Below are 21,507 nucleotides of genomic sequence, written 5' to 3' on the forward strand. Positions count from 1 at the left end.
TTTTCCCAAAATTGTTTGTCAGGATTAAATGAAATAATAAACATGAAAAGTACTTTCTAAATTGTATTACACATACATTAATTAACATTTAACAATGCTATTTATAATCATTTGAAAAAGGAAGGAGAGGGGTGGATGAACTAGAGTTGTAGACTCTCACTTCTGTCCCTGCAGAAGCCGTTGGCGTTTCCTATTAAGCAACAATTTTGGACTTTCCTTAGGGGATTTGTAGCTTGTTTATTATAGACCTAGGTGGAGAAGGTAACCTAGATTTCCCCTCAAATTACGAGGTTGTTCTTATACTGAGGGCTGACAGTTGCCTTGGGGGTATGGAAACTCAGGGGTTTCTGCGTCCTCAAATTGGTCATGTTGTGACATGTGGCCACAGATTGTAGAAAACGGCTAACAAAACAACATGAGTATTTTGAGGGTGGAATTTCTCCTTTACGCTTGGGGTATGCCTTCTTTTATGGCTGCCACTGACCTGCAGTGGGATATTGGTGAGATACTGATTCTCTATTCACTGTGTCTTTACTCATAAAGGATATGTCATATGGTATTTTCAGGTTTTTTTTATTCTCTTAAGAAATATGTAGAGCCTTTCAGAGAACTTTACAATCATTTGAATTAATTTGTAATTTCCAAGAAGAATCAAGAAATATTCCACAGATCAATAATTCTGAAACAAAGAAAAATTTACATCTGAAATTGAAATTACCAAGTGACCTAGTTACATCAACCCATCTTCCTTCCTCCACCTTATTTGTCTCCTTTCTGTGATCTGAAGTGTGTGCTGAGGAATAAAACTTGTGGTAAGGAGGGCAGCCCAGCACACCACCCAGTGTATGGGTGAAGGAGGCAGCAGTGTGGCCGGAGAGGAGAGCTGGGCTGGGAGCACAGGAAGGTCCCCAGGACTCTGTGGTCATCAGTAAGAGAGGGCCCACGTGTATATGCTGGTGAACAGAAATCTCAACCTTTTCAAAGTCTGACATTTAAGAGAAAAAACTGTGGCTGCTGGTTTGTGGAACAGACAGCTCCTTCTTTATTGGTAAGGTTTTTTTTTTTTTTTGTCTTGGAACTTAGAAAATATTGTATTTCTTTTGTCTCAATAATTGTTTTATGCTTTGGAGGTAACAGAATATTACAAAAGTTTATGTTATCAAGTCATGCATTGCGAATACTTATTTATTTAGGCTACTTTAGTCATGCCAAAAAGAAAGAAGAGATGCTGACCTTTGTTGAGTCTATTATGTGACATGTTCTATTCTAGAGACTTTGGTACGTGTTATTTTATGTAATTCTGAAGACAATCCTGGCAGGTAGGTGTGGGGCTATTTTAAAGAGTTAGGGGGGTGAAGTCACACAGCCAGAAGATGGCCATGGAGGGTTGGGAGGCAGATTTTTCTGCTCCTAGTCTGTGTTCTTTCTATCTCACAAAGACATTCCATACCATCTGCAAGTCGCTTTTGACTAGCACTCGAGAAAGAAGTATAGGGACATTGGAAACGCTCTAATAGACCACAACCACCTTTGAAAGAGCAGTCATCTCTATGAGCCATAACTGTAAGGAAGAAATGCAGATCCCACAAACCAAAATGGAACATGTCTCCCAAACTTCTCACCCTGGGGGCTGTGGCTGCTGCAGAACAGGGGGTGCTGGTGGATCTAACATGAACCAGGCTCGGTGGAGGGGCTGGCTTTGTGCAGGGAGGTTGGGATGAACAAGGGCAGCAGGCGGCGTCACAGGTGAGAAGGACAGGCCCAGAGGGAGGAAAGAGCCACAGCGGGATGGGGTGAGGTGGGGGAGACACAGAGAAGCCCAGAGCCAGCTCCGTGGAATGCACAGTTGTGTCTGGAACGTGTGTCCCTGGATACACTGATGGGTCTGCTTCAAGAGAATTCTTGATGCTGCAATGCATCAGAAGGAGTTCTAGTGATAGCGTTGTCTCCCAAGTGAAAGTGATAAACCAGTGACAATCAGTTTCACTGTGTTGTGAGTGAATGTATTTATGGCATTTAACAATATTGCGATTCCATTTGTAGGACAATCTTAGAGGCACTTGCTTTAATTTTGCATTATGTCTTCTCTAATTAAACATCTGAACCCTCTAAGGCCTGACTTACCTGGAGCTCTCTTATCTAATAATATCAACCTCTAAGGCAGCCTGAGAAAGAGGAAATGAACCCAAAGAGACTCTGCACCAAAATAGATACCACAAAGCCTGTACCCAAACTTGGTGTGTTTTTCTCCCAGGGGAGACCCTCAGGTGCACATTCAGATACACTGGCTCTTATTTTAGGCACAGTTCTGATAAGGGGAGCTGTTTGGTTTCCCAGCCCAGAGCTTATTGGAAGTGGCACATTCAGTGGGAATGTGACCTGCTGGAGTCAGGCACACTGGAAGTGATGAGGAATGGCAGACGGCCAGGTGCAGTCAAGAGGTGGGCTGGAAGAACCCCAAAACACAGAGAGGGCAACTCAGTAGACCTCACATGGGCCCATTTAATGCGGAAGCAGATACTGCAGTTCCAAGTATTGGAAGGATCTCAGTGTGGAATTTGGTGTGCTGCTGCAGATGAGAAAGCACACGTCCCCAGCGGCTCCACAAATGGGGCCCAGGCAGGGTTGGACAATGCCCAGCTCCCCTGGAGACGGCCAGAAATCTCATCACATGTCTTCGCAATATTTTCACCCATCAGATCCCAAGTTTTAAATGTTTAAAATGATTAGTTGAAAGTTAATTGGGAATAGGCTTCCCCAAGACCAAAATGTTGGTTGGACATTGCTGTGTTGCTGAGTAAAATACAGTAAATATCCAGCGCATCCTTCAGCATTCAGATGACTGTGTCAGAGAGGACGGGGCATCTAGGCAAGATATGCATTCCTCTTTACTTTTTAAAGCACTCCTATTTTACGGGGTAGAATGAGAAGATGGATAGATGAAGAAAGGGAAAATGGAACAAAGAAAGGAGAAAGGACAGGGCAAGGAAGAGGTTGCAGGATAAAATAGACATGAGATCTTATGAGCAGAGGTTGTTAGGGCAGGGTGGGGTGGACTGGCCAGCCATGACCAGGGTAAGGGCCAGGTCACACAACTGTGACAGACACGGCTCTGGGCTCTGACAACCGCATTGCAGCAGACAGGATCAAGATGCAAAGCAGGGCCCTTCGGCAGCCAGCGCATGACCTAGAGCTGGGTGTAGGAGGTCTCTCCGGCAGCTTCTGTCTCTCCCTCCTCACCTTCCCTTGATCGGGCTCATGTCATGAGGACGTCATCCTCCCTGTGCTGTCCCCACCTCCTGCCGCATGAGCTGCCTGAAATCCTAGGGGCTGGTGAAGATGGTGGTTTGATGGGTTATAAATCACGTGACTTAGCTGAGACGGTCTAGCTCCCTCCTGCTCCCAGGTGGTCTTCTGAGCAGTGGTAGACCTCAAGAGGAGTTCAGAATCACAGGACCGCAGGACCCAGCCCTGGTCTATCCAGCCAGAACCTACATTTGAACCCCAAGGAGAGCCAATTCATAAGCACAGTGCACTTGGAAACCCTTCCTCCAGGCATAGGAAACCCCAGTCCAGAGGCATCACTTCATACTTCGGAGGGTTTACTGCCATTGAGTGGCTTAAATTTCAAACCCTGGCACGGAGATGAGCAGGGCCCCCTTCTCTATGCAGAGCCCCCTAGCTGAGGCCTGCTGTGACGGCTGCTGTAACCAGCCTGTGGCTCTGATGTCACCGAGCACACGTCACCCTTTTTCATTTCTGTAGCAGTTTATAAGTCAGTGGGGCTGTTCCCAGCAGACAGAAATGGAAATTAGCACTCTGAATCTGGGTCACCGAGCAGCGCTGTAAATCCCAGGGGAGGCCCCGTCCTTAGCTCTGCATCCAGTGAGGACCTGAGGTGAGGATGTCTTCACAGATCTAAAGGAGGAGGCTTTAGACACATAAATCTGTGTGATTATCCAATGGCAAGATCATTTGATAGGAGACCCCCAACCTAAAAAGAATGTGGCTTTCAGGTTTCTTTCTGGTAGACAAACAGATGTTTTAGTAAATCAGCCTTGTGAGTGTAATTAAATGACTACATAATAAAATCAGTCATTTTCCTTTGGTCTTTTTGTCAGAATGAGTCTTTTCAGGTTCTGTAAAGAATCTGTCTCCTCCCGCATACATCGCCAAGACAGCGGCGGGCTAACGGAGGCTGTGCTGCCCACTCCTCCGACGCTGGGTGGGAGTCTCACTGGTCCACCCCGCAGTTGGCTGGTGGGTCAGAGAGTGTGCCAGCCAGAACCCAGCGCCCAGCGCCCTCTAGATGTTGCAGAACGGCGAGGGAGGCTTTCTGTGGTCCTCATTCTGTGAGCGGACCTGTCCTTTCCGGCAGTCAATCATGCCTTTGTGAATACGATTGCGAGATTTTTAAGTAAGTCAGAGGACACCTGATTCCGCTGCAAGTCGGTTTTAGAGCTGCTGAGAGCTATTTCATTAATCATAAAAATCTTGTTGGTTCAACAATACCTCTTTTTCCACATTCCTGGTGTTTAAGCAGGGTGTCTTGTCCACAAACCTAGTGTGTTTTTCCCATTTTCTGTATCTGACTTGAAGCAAAATAGTATTGTCCACTGTTCTGGAAACTAACACAGAAAGAAATTGTGACTATGGCAGCACTCACACAATAGTTTATCTGGAAACCTTTAGAAGGTGTTATTTTTCCAGCAGTGAAAATTAGTGATATCCATAACAGTCACTATAATTAGTCCTTTTGCTTTTCTTAGAAATTCTGTTTCATTATGCAACCAACTTATTTTGTTATTAGATGAAAGCACAAAGAGAAATTTTTAATAATTACATTTCTTATATTTCTACCTCCTTATACAAACACCATTATGATTTTCATGTCTCTTCTCATACTTGTGTCAGTTTCTCACTTTTTTTGCTAAAATTTTGCAAAACTGAGGCTGTATCTAAAATGTCATGGTCAGGGTTGGAAGTTCAAATTTGAGACCTCAAAGAAGATTTTTCAAAGGGGATGCTATGGAAAGCTCCCCATTTTCCTCCTAGTTCAAAGATCCGCAGACGTTATAAAGCGAATGACTACTGGTTACGTGGAATTCATTTCTGAAGCCGTAGCTGCCACCAGGAGGAAGCACACCAGCAGGCGTGGATGGGCGTTGTTGTTCTGTCTCCTTTCCTGAAAAGCTCCAGGGTCCAACTGCCAGAAGAGATCACGAGAGAGAATGCCAAACTCCTGGCTCTGTCTCTGGAGAACATTCCAGAGGTTGTGCTGGAGCCAGAAACAGCACTTTCTTATGCCTCTGTCTCCTTCCCGAACTCTCCAGAGCCTCTGGAGTCTTTCACAGTGGCCTCCCCGCCCTCGCTGCCCCTTGGGAATTCTCTCTCTCCAGCACCCCCGACGCTTTCTGTTTTAGATCAAATTGACCTTTCTGGCTTGACACCATTTCCAGCACAGGAGGCAGCTGGGCCTGTCTCTGAGGCCCTCCTCTCAGCCCACGGCGCGGCAGATCCCTGCGGGGAAACGTGTCCTCCCTCCTCCCTCCTCCCAGCCCAAGCCGCCTCCTCCCACCTCCTCCCTCCTCCCAGCCCAAGCCGCCTCCTCCCACCTCCTCCCTCCTCCCAGCCCAAGCCGCCTCCTCCCACCTCCTCACTCCTCCCAGCCCAAGCCGCCTCCTCCCACCTCCTCCCTCCTCCCAGCCCAAGCCGCCTCCTCCCACCTCCTCCCTCCTCCCAGCCCAAGCCGCCTCCTCCCAGCTGCATGGCTTTTGGCCAAAGTTTTCCTTTTGCTTCAACTGAGAGTAGAGCTGCTCTTTCTCCCTGCAGGCGCCCTTCACATACTGACGGCAGCCGCCCCCTCGGCCTCCCGCTGCACCCCGCCCCTCATTTCCAGCGGCCCTCTTGCTTTCTCAGGTGTCCGGGCTTCCCGCCTATGCCACCCCCTAGCAGAGAGGCACCCAGGGGTACCCTAACCATTGCAGAGGAGAAAGGCGACCGCCTCCCAATCCCGGACGCCTGCACATCCGTTAGGCCCAGAGTGGCTGGCCTTCCTGCTGTGGCAGCACTGTCCTGATTTTAGCACAGACGTTTCTACTTTCCGGGAAGTCTCTGGAAAACTGGGAGGGTTTGCCCCTTAATCCTGGGAGTCCAACAGGAAGAGCCAGTAAGATAATGCTGCAGGAGATGCTGACCGGTCCCGTGGGTGAGGGTTCCCTCCCCTCCCGCGGTGGGTGGAGGGTGACTCCTGTCGTCCTCCTGTGGCCGGAGGGCTGTCCATCATCTGTCACTGATTCCTCTCCACTTCTGCGCTGTTCCTGACGGCTGAGCACAAAGCCTTCTTAGAAAACCAGAGTTCAGGGTGCTTAGATGGAAAGTGTCCAAGAATACTGCTGCATCTCCGACCACCACAGCCTCTTTATCCCTCCCCATCAGTCCCCGCATCCCTCCCCACCACAGTCCCCGCATCCCTCCCCACCACAGTCCCCGCATCCCTCCCCACCACTGTCGCCGCATCCCTCCCCACCACAGTCCCCGCATCCCTCCCCACCACAGTCCCCGCATCCCTCCCCACCACTGTCCCCACATCTCTCCCTACCATCGTCCCCGCATCCCTCCTCACACTGTCCCTACATTTCTGCCCACCACAGTTCCTGCATCTCTGCCCAGCACAGCTGCATCTTACGTCAGAAGAGTGTTCGAGGGATCTGGGTTGAGGGAAATGGAAGGTGTTACCTGCTTGTTTTCACAGTTAATGAAATAACCTTTCTTCTGTGTTTGCTGCTTACCATAACTCTATTTCCTTTTTTGAGTCTCCCTGTCAGTCCTTAAATGTTTTCCACCCTTGTGGTCTCTATTTCCTCGATGTATTCTTCCTTCTTAAACCCTTTAGTTAAGCTTTCACTTGGACATTCTTAAAGAAATTTTGTCTCAAAGAGCACTGAGAACAGTAGTAACGAAACGCACAGGTCACTTTTCAGTGCTCAAATTCTTCACTCTGCAGGTTTCCTGTAAGCACTTTTCTGGTTTTTTTTTTTCTTTTTTTTTTTTTCTTCTTTAAAGACACTGTACTAATATTTTAGGACCTATCCTCTGGCCACTTCTGAAGTGTCACTTTTCCAACTTCAATCTGTCCTTCTGCTTTGTAAACATGAGCCCAACATCCCAGCAGTTCCATCTGTGTCTCTGAGTTTAATTACAACCTCTCCATGCAAGACTGTTCCTGCATCTCTTGCTAAGCCCCTTCTTTATGACTCAATAGTGGTAACTTCCACCCCCACCTCCACCACCACAACAATAATCATAATTACAAAGCTGTCCCTGTGCACCTAATGCTGTGTGAGGCATGAACTTTGTCTTCGATCTTCGCATGAATCATTTACAAATCTAAACTCCTTATGTATTGATTAGGAGACAGACATTTAGAGGTTAACTTGAAAAGTGACTTTCGATTCTCGACATGAGTCTAAAGTCATGTCAAGAATCTCCAAGAATTTTCAGTTACACGAGACATCAATCTCTTCACATTCCAGGTACTTCAAATGACATCCATTTTCTTCCCTCTTAGACCAGTTCCTATGACTGTTCTTCCATGTAGAAATAAATTAGTAAATAAAAAGTAAGCTTTCAGTTTAATTTCCCTATTTCTGTCCCGATGTAAAATTTGGCATCATCTTGATTCCCCTTTTGCTTGTTCCTTACTGATATTTTCCAAAACATCTCCCCAAATCATTTTCTCTTCACATGTATCCCAGAAAGGTATGAACTTTTGGATCAGATGACATGGCTTTGAGATTGGCTCTTCAACTTATTGGTGTATGAACTTGAGGAAGTCACGTTTTTCCTCTGAGTTTCAGTTTTCTCATCTGTCTCTTGAGGAGGACTGTGACAACTCCTGGGCCCCTGGGCCTGTAGTGAGGATTAATGAAACTGAATGGGTGAAATGGTGAGGGTCAGCCCCACATGCTGGACACCCGTGGTCCCGGCTCCCTTCCCTACTCTGTGACATCAGGCAGGGCTGCCGCCAGGAGGAGGGTGCACCTGCCCTGTGCCCTGCTCTTCTCCCTACTGTAAACTCGCTCCCCATCCCTCCATGGCCCACAGACATCTATGTCTTTGCATTGCCACCAGCGTTCCAGTCCTGTAGCCACCCTCCCCAGCTCCCCACTGAGGGCTGGTGCCCCCACCCATCCTTACTGCTTTCCACCTCGGTGCCTTTCTGCCTCCCTACCCAGGCTCAGCTGTTTGTCCCCGAATTGCCTTCCTCCCCCTGCCTACCTGGTCAGATCTGAGTCGCCTTCCTGGCTGAGTCCCAGCCTTTCACAAAGAGCCTGAGGTCCAGGAGGCTGGAGCTGGAGGGGCTCCTGTGTGCTCCCTCCTGTGAACTGGACACTCCCAGTGGCATTTCTTCACTGATCCATCACACTCAGGCTCTCTGCACATCACATGTTGCTTGTAATGTTATGTATTTAGGCCTCAACTTTCCAACTGCATGAGTTCCCAAAAGGTGGGAAGTAGATGCCATACTTTTAACTATTTCTGTAGCTTGTGTGCTGTACATAGTAACTATCTGAAAAAATGATTTGTATCTGAAAAATAATTTATAACAGGTGTTCTCCTGGCTATTTGGGAGAGTAATTTTCAGGCCAGCTACTTTATGGGGTGGAATAACACACAGTGACTCCCCAGGCCCAAATGTATTAGCATATACAGTGAGCATTGAAGGATACACCATTTGACATCTTTGTAAACTCCAAAATTCAAGGTGTCGGCACAGCTTGTACTTCCTCCTATAAAATGTGTTTTTGTCCCTACTAGAGAATTTGCTGACGTAATTTGTTAAGTAGCCTTTTTTTACTTTTTTATGAAGAAAAAGATATAGATCCAAACCACATGACACAGATCCAAGCACTGCTGGGCTTGGTAGTCTATGTTTTTGCAATGTATGTGAGCCTGTGGCTGCCTGCCAGCTGTCACTGTTGTAGGTTTCTTCTTCCTGTCCCTCCACTCCCAGCACCTGTGCTAACTCTAGGCTTTCCTGGGGAGGGTTTTTAAAAAACAAACAAATGACGCTTTTATTTTAATTTGTTTTGTCTTTTAAAAACATGTTCATTACTTCAGAAGTTTTGTGCGCACAATGAGAGTAGAAAACTGCCCCAGTTATCTACCACCTTGAGTCATGGTGGCTTTAACAGTGATTTATTTACAATCTCTCGTGGCCCTGGGGATCAACTGGGCTCAGCTGAGTGCTTCTCAGTTGGGGCCTCCACTGCAGGTACCATCAGAGAGTGGGTGGGAGCCATGTCATCCAAAGGCTCGATTGGGCTGGGGGGCTCCCCCCATGTGACCAACAGGTGGTGCACTGCTGCTGCCTGGTATCTCAGCAAGAATTCCCAACCAGCTCACCACATTGACTTCCTCAAAGTTTATACAGAGTGTTACTTTAGGGGTTAACAAAGCATTTACTATCTTTTCAACTTTGCTGATAATTTCAAAAGATGACTGACACCTACATGACCAATGTCCACCAAGTGGTGTGCTGTGGCCTCCAGTGTGTGTGTGCCATGGCCTCCAGTGTGCATGCCGTGGCCTCCAGTGTGTGTGCCGTGGCCTCCAGTGTGTGTGTTGTGGCCTCCAGGGTGTGAGTGCTGTGGCCTCCAGTGTGTGTGTACCGTGGCCTCCAGTGTGTGTGCCGTGGCCTCCAGTGTGTGTGTTGTGGCCTCCAGTGTGTGTGCCGTGGCCTCCAGTGTGTGTGTTGTGGCCTCCAGTGTGTGTGCCGTGGCCTCCAGTGTGTGTGCTGTGGCCTCCAGTGTGTGCAGAGCCTGTTTGTGAATTAAAGGCAATCACGAGGAGAAACGGTCATGGTGACCCGTTCTGAGCCGTACACGGTGTCCTCTGTAGGATTGTAGCCAGAGGCAGATGGCTTTCCCAGAAATGCCTCAATGTGAGTTTTAAAGCAAATCCTTATGACTGTTATCTGAATTTACCAAACTGTCCCTGGCTTTTCTTAGGAATGAACTTCTGATGTTACTGTGGAATTTTCTGCCTGGAAAATTATTGTTATGAAACATGTGACTGTAAGCCACATTCCTCGCCTTTTATGCACCTCACAGTGTCTATGCAAATGAACAGTGTGATTTTAAATTTGAGGAAGTTTCAATAAGAGTGAGATCTAAGAGATTCTTGAATATAGGGGCATTTTTAGAGAGATAAAAACCAAATGGGTCTCAGCTTTCTCAGGGTGACATATAATTTGGATTTGACTTGGAACTACGGAAGGAATATGGGGCAAAGGACATGAGAAGCATTGCAGAGATCAGTGCCATGTGGAGCTTCCGCCTCAGCTCTCGAAGTAAAGGCAACCAGCCCAGGCTGGGAGCCAGTCAGCAGCAGGGTCTCAATCTCCATCCACTACCTTCCCCTCTGGGGCAGGGAGGGTGTCGCAGGGAGGAGGCCGCTCTTGGAGACCTCCAGATCCCTGCCTCTGCGCAGTCTAACTGAAGGGGCCCCCACAGTGGCTGTGAATCTCTTTGTTCTGCAAGGAAGGGGGTGTCATTGGGCCTCCTGGGTCCCTCAGCATGTGCATGGCCACATAACGCGGTTTTGTTCAACACATTACATTTCTGCTTAATTAATGTTCATTTTTGGTCCCCAGCAAAGTCCAATCTGCTTTTCATTTTCTTTCTTTTCTTTCCAGGCAGGCATTGCCAGGGCTAATCATCTATAAAAGGGCTTACTTTCTTACCTTCACGCTAAGCAAGACCATCCAAGGGCAGTGTTAGAGGGCACCTGAGAATGCACGAGGGGTGTGTTACCTGGCGGCCTGTTTCTTCCTCCCATGGGCAGCCCTTCTACAGGAAGCAGAAGCCTCAGGGCCCATGGTAGAAATGAGGAGGAGGGGATGGAGCTGAGGTAGCAGGGGAGGGGTCGGAAGAGCAGAGGGAAGGGTCTTGCTTTGTTCGCCATCCACTAATCAGCAGGTTTCGGGTTAGGGTGAACTATTGGGGAGCAGCGCCCCAGGGCTTCTCTCAGATGGAGGAGGGACAGGTCATGCAGAGTGAAGGAAGTTGTGAGCTCTGTTAGAGGAAAACAGCCAGGACTTAGTCAGGAGAGGCTTTGTTTGGAAGGACTGTTGTAAGGCAGGGAAAGGAATGATGGCAGCAAGAGGACCCCATGACCATAGGTCTGCAAGCGCTTCAAACAGAAAAGGCCCTTCTTTTATCCAGTAAGGAGGAGCCACTGGGGCCAGCAGGGTCTTTGGAGTGGACCCTGGACAAGTCCAGGAAAATGGCCAGTGGGGTTGAGCAGGACACAGGTCCTGCTGTGTCCAGCTGGTTTCCCAGAGAGATGATAAGGGGTGCGCTCCAGCTTCTCAGGCTCGCTCAGGCTTGGGGACGTGGAGCTCAGGGCTCTGCAGGATGGAGAGACCCAGGTGAGGTGTGGTCAAGACAGAGCAGAGCTGGGCAGCAGGCAGTGGAGCCTCGTGGGCAGCCTGGGGTAGGGAGGGACAGTGCACTGGGAGGTGGAGAAAGTGTGAGTCCATCAGGCTGGCTGAGAATTGATCACGAACCTCTTGTCTGTAAAACTTTTGTTATTTCCTGAGATGTGGTTCACAGCAACCCAGGTGCGAACAACCTTATGATTCTAGGGTTCTTTTCTATTTTGTAATCACTTGCATCTGAAAATAAATTTCTGAGTGACTTGTCGTCAGCTGCTTTCCTTGATATGTCTAATGACAGGGCAGTGACCCCCACTGTCACCCAGAGATTATGTCTCTGTGCCACATGAAGATTAGGTGCCCGCTTTTGATTGAGGGGCTCCTCTGTTGCTCTCAAAGTGTCTTGTAATAATAGCTGACATGCATGGAGAACCACCTCTCCTTCAGGCACTGCTCCTTGGCTTCCGTGGATGGGCATGGCTATTTCTTGGAACCCTCTGAGGTTAGAGCTGTCATGGTCTTTCTTCTGAAAGAGGAAACCGAGGCTTGCCGGGGCTCAGTGGCCCTTCTGTGGCTGCACAGCTTTCAGGGTGGGGCCAGGACTGACTGACTCCACACAAAAGTGCTCCCAACCCATCTCTTTAACTCACACGGCCTCTTTCAAACATTCCCAAATCTTCCCAGTCGGCTTGCAGAGACTCCTTGCTCCCAGGAGATAACCAGGTAAAGGAGTATGAAAGTTTGGGTACAAACTCATAGCTGCAAATTGAAAACCATGCAAAGGCTGTCTTCCTCTGGGGAGCTACAATGCCTCCCTTTTTCTTACCACTTTACCATTGGTTGGACTTTGATTCCAGGGATCCTACGATTACTCAATACCCTACAGGATATACGTGGTTAACCATTTGCATTTGGGCAAATAGGCGTTACTTTTCAATAGGAAGTGGCAATCCAGAACTTGCTTTTGGGCAATTCTAGTAGCTCACAGCTTTTTTCTTAATGGCCACTGGAAGCTGCATCTTATTGACAGATGGTCATCACATCGGTGAGCTGGAGTCATCAGACTGAGGGGCCCGGAGTGAGGCTGAAGGGAGTGGATCAGAGCACTGCCTGAGGTGAGCATGCCAAGGCCCCTGAGACTTTTCTTTCAAAAATGTAACTTCTTTGATCCCCTAGTCTGACAGGAACGGGACTCTTTTACTCATGAATCTTCCAGAATGCTGGCATGTTGACCATGTTTATGCTTAACGACACAGACTTCCTCTCCTGAAAGCATTGACTTGATGGTTTTAGGAAGCCCACTTTTCCTCTAAGTGTATAGTAAGGGATTTCATACTCACTCCCTGAACTGGAGCTTGGGTGATGGTCTGGGTACTTGCTCCTCGTACAGGAGATATCTTCAGGGCATCAGTCTGGAGAGGAATGTGATTCTTTATTTGATCAAATACACTAAAAGATTTTGGAAAACAAAAAAATTAACTAAGAAATATTTTGGAGGCAGTAAGTCATTTATGCAATGAAGGCTGATGAGTGGGCATCCCGGACAGCCTAAGATCGAGCAGGAAGGAGCTTGTGAGGGGGGTTAAGAGAAATTGGCAAGGTGGAAATTTCAACAAGTCTCAGTTGCAAAGCTCTCATGAGGGCTGCCAATGCCACTGGGATTATGAAGGCAGTATCTTATGACCAGAAAATAATACGCAATGATATGAAAGGGAGCCAGGCTAGGTGCAGTGGCTCACACCTGTAATCCCAGCACTTTGGGAGACCGAGCTGGATGGATCACCTGAGGTGCTGGGTGGATCACCTGAGGTCAGGAGTTCGAGACCAGCCTGGCCAACATGGTGAAATCCCGTCTCTACTAAAAATACAGAAATTAGCCAGGCATTGTGGCATGTGCCTGTAATCCCAGCTACTCGGGAGGCTGAGGCAGGAGAATCACCGGAACTTGGGAGGCGGAGGTTGCAGTGAGCCGAGATCACACCACTGCACTCCAGCTGGAGATCAGCTCCAAAGTCTACTTAGCAGCAGGACATAGATATTGTAGAGATCAGCTTTATAAAGAAAAACAAAAATGCAAGGCCATAACTAAAGCTATTCTTTAAATGGTTAAAGATGTAATTTCTGCAAATAAAACAGAAAACATAAAAGCAAACTTCCAAAGAAATTAAAGGAACTGAAAAAAAAAAAAAAAAAAAAAAAACCAACCCACAGAAGCTTAATAAACAAATCACCGGGGGAAAACAAAAAAAAAAAAAATCAAACCTCCTGGTCTCCTCCGTAGCCACTCTCATTCAAAAGCAGAAGGAAGCCAGCCTAGAGTTTCAGCTCCACTGATGCTTATCTAAAAAAGTATAAAATGTGGTGGGCCCATGATTCAAATAAACTTAGAGAACATAAATGTATTGAACACCTACCATTATAGTATGTGAAACTCTGATATCAATAAGATGTTTTAAAATAAATATATTATTTAAGATCTTGTGGGAATTCTATGGCATTTCACTAAGACCTGCTGGTGGCAAGGTGAATTAGAACGGCGAGTAAGAGACAATAATGGAAGTCTCACCAGTACTCACAGTCCTAGATGAGCTACAGGCTCGCTATCTGTAAAATGGGTATGTCTACCTTAAAGGGTTTTGTGAGGTTAAAAGAGATAAACAGCTGTAAACCAGTGATTCTAATGCCCAGCAGGTAACTAGAACTTAATTTACAGCATATGCGCGCACACACACACACACACATACACATATGCGTGCATATATACATACACACATGTCCATATGTACACACACACAGTTATACACATACTGCACACACATGCATGCATACACACATGTATGTATACATGCAGGCGCCAATATACACCCATGCACACACATGCAAATACACACATACACATGTATACACATATGTGCACATCTATATACACACATGCACACGCGTGCATATACACATACATGATACAAACAGGTGTATGTATGCAGGCATATGCATACACACATACACACACATACACACACATATGCACACATACACACATACTCTTATTTAGTTCTTGCTCCTTGTTTTGCAGGACCAATACTATTTATGAAAGTAAGCACAAATTTAAAACTGTCTGACAACTTAATTTTAACACACTGTTAAGCTAGTCATTAAATGTTTTTAAATTACAAGTTAATACAGTTTTTATTACCAGTAATATTTTCATAACTATTACTAATGTTTTCCCGCTATTGAATTGTCTTGGGCAGAGTCTGTCCTTGGCCAAAGGGATGAAAATGGCAGTCGGTCTGTTGCTTGGTCCCCCCAACTCCTGCTCCTCTTGGGGAGCCCCCCCACAGCTCTCACCGGCCTTCTCTCTTTGCTACCACCACAGAGCCAGCCAGTATTGATCTCCCTGAGAGTGTGTGCTGTGGCTACCCACCTCTTCTGGGGCCATTTGCCTGTGATTAGAGGACTCTCAATGCCCTCAAGGTCCAAAAACATGGTTTTCTCTAAGGTAGAGGCACCGTGGAAGGCTGGGGGGAGATGAGTATGGCTGTGTTTGCAGAACTGAACACAGCCTTAAATCCTATAGTGGGGGCAGCCCCTCCCTCTTTCTTCTGGTTCTGCTTTTTAGCAGAATGTATAATTAGGTGTTCTTTTCATTTCTAAATGAATTAACCAATTAATTATTACTTTCTGAGATACTCTATTGCATATTGTACCTAATAAAAGTTGTACTAGGAAGCCACATTACTTTATTGCAATAAAAATTGCAAAAAAATGGAACATTTTAAATGCTATGTAAGAAATATTATTCTGGAATTACGTTTTTATTAAAGTAACACTTTAAAAAATGTGTGATAACAAGATCTTTGAAATGTTAAAATGGAAATTCAGAGGCTAAGTTATTACTTACCATGTGCATATATTTAATCTTCATGAGATCCTGGTAGATTTGCATTTCATTTAAAAGAGTAGGGTGGTGGTTTGTAGTCCCAGCTACTCTAGAGGCTGACATGGTAGGATAGCTTGAGGCCAGGAGTTCGAGGCTGCAGTGTGCTATTATTGTGCCTGTGAATGGCCACTGCACTATAGCCTGGGCAACATAGCAAGACCCCATCTCTAAAAAAAGGTAGTTTATTGATATGATTTCAAGCCTAAAATACAAAATACATACTGAAGTATAGCTTATCATTATTTGCCTCTAAGTAAGGGAAGAAAAAGCCATTAAAAATATCTTTTAATACAAGTTTATTTCTAAGTCTAACATATGTCCACAAAGAGAAGAGAATCAATCAGATGTGTGGCCTGCACAACTTTTGTTTCATGCAATTGCTAGGGGAATGGAGGCACTTCAAGTCAGAGGCTGGTGTGGGGACCAGCACACTATCTAAAGATTCCTCATGTGTTTGCCTTGGTGGCACCCCTTGCCACATTCCCTGGGTCAGGCAATGCCAGCCCTGGGGGGCCTGTGAGCTGCTGCAGTCAGGTGGTGGGTGCATGCAGCCATCTTCTTGTCTTCCCTCTGCTGTTGCCTCGAACAGGGATTGGCCCCTAGGAGCTGCTCAGACCTGTCTTTTGATGAATGAATGAAGAGTCCTCTAGGTCAGTGATATTCTTTGGCTGTGTCCCCATCCAAAACTCATCTTGAATTGCAGTTCCCATAATCCCCGTGTGTGGTGGGAGGGACCAGGTGGAGATAATTGAATCATGGGGTGGTATCCTGTTCTCGTGATAGTGAGTGAGTTCTCACGGGATCTGATGGTTTTACAAGGGGCTTCCCCCTTTGCTGGGCACTCATTCTTCTCCTTCCTGTCATCATGTGAAGAAGGATGTGTTTGCTTCCCCTTCTGACATGATTGTCAGTTTCCTGAGGCCTCCCCAGCCATGCTGAACTGCGTCAATTAAACCTCTTTCCTTTATAAATTACTCAGTCTCAAGTATGTCTTTACTAGCAGTGTGAGAACGGACTAATACAGTCAACTTATTGATTATATGGTTTATATAATCATATATATAATTATATAGATTATATAGTCAGATTATATGATTTATATCATCATATAAATAAACTACCTTTTTTAAAGAGATGAGGTCTTGCTATGTTGCCCAGGCTGGAGTGCCGTGGCCAGTCACAGACACGATAGTCACACGCTGCAGCTTGGAACTCCTGGCCTCAGAAATTTCCCAAAGTATTTCCAAAGAACAGGAACTGAAAAGGTTCTGTGAGTGAGAAGTTTTGGGAAATAGTGAGTTATTCCAGCAGGGCTCTGAAGGGCCATTGATAAACAAGCTCTAATGGGAATAAACTAGGGAAGGATGTAGTTAGCATCTTTTAATGTCTTAATATACTAGCCACAGAGAAATCATTTCCCACCCCTGTCTGTCTCCCTCCCTTCTTTCTATCCAGAGCATCTGTTGGAACTCACTTTTAGATGCTGAATGCATGAATTCCCTAAGAAGCAACAGCTCCTAAATTGAAGTATGTATTAGAATAATACAGAGATTGTGTTAATGCAAGGATTTGAATCTTCAAAGCAGACATCCATAGGATCTATAGATCTTACCTAACGTCAAACTTTACTAATGATTCAATAACAGAAACACTAGGCAGAGAGATGCATCCCATGTTGGCTGGGCTGTTCTCAAACTCCTGGCCTCAAGTGATCCACCCACTTCAGCCTCCCAAAGTTCTGGGATTACAGGTGTGAGCCATTGCTATTCTGCTCTTTTAGACAGGTGTGAGCACCCAGCTATTCTGTGCTTTTAGATAGGGGTTCCCAGGCTTCTTTCCACTAGTAAGTACTATCTGCATGTTTACAAGGAGATCTGGTCCTCGCCCAATCCAGTCATGGGCAGAGTGCAGTTCTTTGTGACTGTAGGACTGAGATCACGTTGGCTATCAGCAGAGGGCCTTTTTAGCTTCTCAGGGCAACCACATGCCTCGGCTTGTGGCCCCCTCTTCTGTCTGCAACTCCAGCAACAATACATTGAGTCTGTCACCTTTGAATCTTTTCTTCTCCCTTCTCCAGGGAGAAGGACTCTTCACCTCTAGGGACTCGTGATTGCAGTGGGTCCAACTAGATAATCCAGCATGATCTCTGCTTACCTCGAGGCCCTTAGATCTTTAACTTCATTGCATACGCAAAATCCCTTTTGCTGTGTAAGGCAACACATGCACAGGTTCTGGTGCCTGTGTCAGGGCCTGGGCAGGGGGCCATGATTCTGCTAACCACAAGTGTGACATGGGGCCATGATTCTGCTGACAAGTGCTGTCCCCTGTGTCAGGTGCCTCCATACTCTGTATCATTATTGGGTTGGAAAGCCTTAGTGACCAGGGTGGAGAGTACCCAGAGGTGAGCAGAGCTGGCTGGCTTTCCAGCTGGCTGGATGTCTGCACCCACATAGTACTGATTCACCAGCCTCTTGGTGAGCTTACTAGAAAATACAATTCTTAAGATTTTTGCTGCTGCTGCACTTTCATTTTATATCTGTGTAGTTGCTTATTTATTTTTGTATTTTTATTTTTTATTTTTGAGAAGGAGTCTTACTCTGTCGCCCGGGCTGGAGTGCAGTGGCACAATCTCAGCTCTCTGCAACCTCTGTCTCCCAGGTTCAAGTGATTCTCTTGCTTCAGCCTCTCGAGTAGCTGGGATTACAGATGTGCGCCACCACACCCAGCTAATTTTTAAATATTTTTGGTAGAGACAAGGTTTCACCATGTTGGCCATGCTGGTCTCAAACTCCTGACCTCAAGTGATCTGCCTGCCTTGGCCTCCCAAAGTGCTGGGATTACAGGTGTGAGCCAGTGCACCCGGCCTGCTTATTTAAATCTACGTGGAGAAGCTTCTATTTTCCCCACTGAATTTTACAACATTAGATTTACCCATTGCTTGATTCTGTCCAGAATATTTGTACATTGATTCTGTCATCCAATATATTAATTATCTTTTTAGGCTTCTTGACATCTTCAGACCTAATGAATTGCCTCCTCTCTTTTTGCCCCTCTCATCAATAGAAGCAATGGGCAGGACACAGCTGAAGGCCGAAATCAGTGCAGTGTCAATAGGGCCTTGTACCAGCATGCCAGCAAAGTGGTATCACAGAGCCAATTGTCCAGACACCTAGCAAGCAACCTAATTGTACTTGCACCTGGATCATGGTTCCTCTTCTTGATTGCTTAGAAGTTTCAGATTTTATCGTAAGTGTTCTGTGTGTGTAACACCTCCCTGATCTGCAATTTAGTGACTGTGACCACCAAGGCTTGGAAATCAGTGTGACAAGACTGAGCGTTACCAAACCCACGCTGACCCCCAAGGGCTCACCACTTCCATTCCAGATGCTCCTGCGCTTGCTTCGTAATGCCCTCAACACCCTGCTGAGAACCAACACCCAACACTGTACCTCATTCGGAGGCATTTATCTTCTTTCTCTCTGCAAATGGGTTTTGAGCTTCCTTTGAGTCAGCTCTGTACTCCTGCACCTCACAGGCACCGTTCGCTGGAGTCAGGCAACTTCACTGCAACATTCTCTGAGTATTTTTGAAATGATTTTTTTAAAAAAGAATAGAGAGGTGCAAAACAGGAGTCAAGAAATTCTGCTTTCTCTTGTCTTCAGAACATGTGATAAAGCTCAGTCAATGAGACATGCCTTCCTGATGAAGGAGATACTCAGGGGATGAGACATGATGAGTCTCTCATTTGGTGTCATGCCATAGTGTGCCCGCCCTACAGGGTACCCCAGGTCCTGTGAGAGGCTAACATTCAGGTGGGGGGTGACAATGAGTTACTGAGACAGCAACAATCGACACTTTACTTGAGGCAGCTGAATATTGGAAAGAAGCCTCCTAACTGCAAAACCAAATTGAGTCAAATGACATTTCTAAAGTGTGTCATTAGATGACTTTTTCTTAGAGACCCTGAAACTCCTCCTCCAAAGAACAGAATGTCCTACAGAAGCTCTAGAAGTATTCCTCTGCCCACTTGTTTGGGAAATATCTAAATTCCAAAGACAAGAAAATTACACTTTAAGAATCAGTTGGGCTGAATGTATTTTACATGTGATTTAATGACATCAAAGTGAGATCTGGTGAGAATGGTGGTCATAGGGATTACGTGTGAGACAGGAAGTGCTGAACCTCAAAGAGACAGCATGAGATGTGCTGCAGGTGGCTGCTTTGCAAGGGTGGGTTCACTGGTTCACCAGGAACCGGACACAGGACTCAGCACGTTTCCCTGCATCTCTCATCTGCCACTGGTAGATAATAGGGTGGCTTGTTGTCGGTTCATTAAAGAAGGAACAGAAATATCTACTAAAAAACTTCTTAGTGTCTTCACCATCAACATTTTCTTAATAGAAAACCTGCAGCCTGTTTCTCCAAGGAGCTGGTGACTGCTGCCTGAGATGTGAGATGATAGAGCAAGTTGTGAACAGGATTCTTTACACGTTGAGGTGACACCCATGCCAATCTGTCACCAGAACAGTTTCCTTAAAACAATTCACACAGTTTTTCCTGTGAAAACGGTGGCTTGGGGAAGCCCGAATCATTTTCAATGGCTGTGGCTGGCATACGGGTGAACCTGAACCTGACAACCATCTTTGTTATTGAGAATCCTGATTCTTAACCACAGTAACATTAAATTTGTCATTATCTAGAATCGTACATTGTTTATAACTAACAGGTGCATAACACCATCCTAAGAGACGTGGAATTTATAAATTTTGGTTCATTGACTTACTCTGACATGAGAATAAATGAAAGGAAATTAAAGTAGCGTCTTATGAACGGGACGGAGTAGGCCAGCTTCTCACATCTCTGCCGGGAACTTCCTGCCCTGCGGCCTGTGTATCTGGCTCCCTCTGGGCCTCCTTCTCTCAGGGACCCCACCCTCTGGGACCACCCTCCCTCCAGGACTCCTCCTTCTGGGCCCCCCTCCCTCCAGGACTCCTCCCTCTGGGCCCCCCTCCCTCCAGGACTCCTCCCTCTGGGCCTCCTCCCTCTAGGACTCCTCCCTCTGGGACCACCCTCCCTCTGACCCCTTCCCTCTGGGACCTCTCCCTCTAGGACCCCCCTTCCCTCTGGACCCCCTCCCTTTGGGACCTCTCCTTCTGGGACCCCCATCCCTCTGGACCCCTTCTCTCTGGGCCCCCTCCCGACTCCTTCTGCTGACAGGGATCCATCATACAGGCTTCCCAATGCTGGCCTTCTATTCGCCAAGAGTTACACACTTTTTGGGGTGCATCTCATGATGATTGCTAGAATGGAACTGTTTTATAATTATTTGTTTACCTGGCAGCCTTTTGAAGCTCAAGTATGCGTTTGAGTCATCGCTGTACTTCAGTGTCTCTCCTCAGTAGACAGTTCATAAAAATTTGTTGAACTGAGTTAAATTCAGAAAAGACTGTGTGTCATGGGGCAGTTAAACAAATATTTACCTTAAATGGGGGCCCTGTTGGGCATTGAGTGCATGGCATGCTGGGCCGTGCCTCCCTTTTTGGCCCCTGCTGCCCTTCTCATCGTCATCAACTCAGCCTCCACGTGATGGGGAGGTCACTCCCTCCCATCCTGTCCCAGCCCCACTCACCTGGGAACCCGTGCAGTTGGTCCCGCCTTGACCTGGCATCCGTCCAACCCTACAGCGACCGCTCCCCACAGCCCCTGCTCCCTTGTTCTCCAGAGCCGCGCACCTGCTGCAGGTCTCCCCCTCGCTGTCCCCAAGCCCCTGCCTTCCACCCACACTGCCCACTCCTTCCCACCGTCCCCTCCTCTGTCCTTATGGAGTCCTCAAAAGCTCTTCTTGCCCCAGAACCTCCCATAACCCCTCAGTGCTTAGTGGCAGATCCTTGCTTTGACTGTTTATGGCACTAAGTGTCTGTTCCAACACATTTGCATGGAAGAGTACGCAGGTACTTTTAAATTAACTTTATTGAGGCTAATTTATATGCAATAAATGTCACCGATTGAAGGGTACAATTCAACAGGTCTTGACAAGGGCACACAGCCATGTGCCACCCCCACAATCAGGATAGAGGACATTTCTGCCACCACAAAATCCCCTTGTGTTGCCCAACCCCAGCCAATC

The 21,507-nt window shown here is 46.8% G+C and overlaps 1 protein-coding gene across 2 annotated transcripts in view; it reads left to right on the forward strand.

The window, feature by feature from the left end:
• Positions 1 to 676: 676 nt before the first annotated feature.
• CCR6 (C-C motif chemokine receptor 6) overlaps positions 677 to 21,507 on the forward strand; it is a 28,339-nt gene continuing 7,508 nt past the window's right edge. The window contains exons 1-2 of one of the 2 annotated variants that reach the window (XM_054493119.2): positions 677 to 1,048; positions 12,471 to 12,555. The gene's annotated coding sequence lies outside the window, so the exon portion shown is untranslated. The remainder of the gene's footprint in view (positions 1,049 to 12,470; positions 12,556 to 21,507) is intronic. The other variant, XM_054493118.2, reaches the window with a different exon arrangement.

The sequence above is a fragment of the Pongo pygmaeus genome, chromosome 5, assembly GCF_028885625.2.
Source record: "Pongo pygmaeus isolate AG05252 chromosome 5, NHGRI_mPonPyg2-v2.0_pri, whole genome shotgun sequence".
Taxonomy (NCBI): Eukaryota; Metazoa; Chordata; class Mammalia; order Primates; family Hominidae; genus Pongo; species Pongo pygmaeus.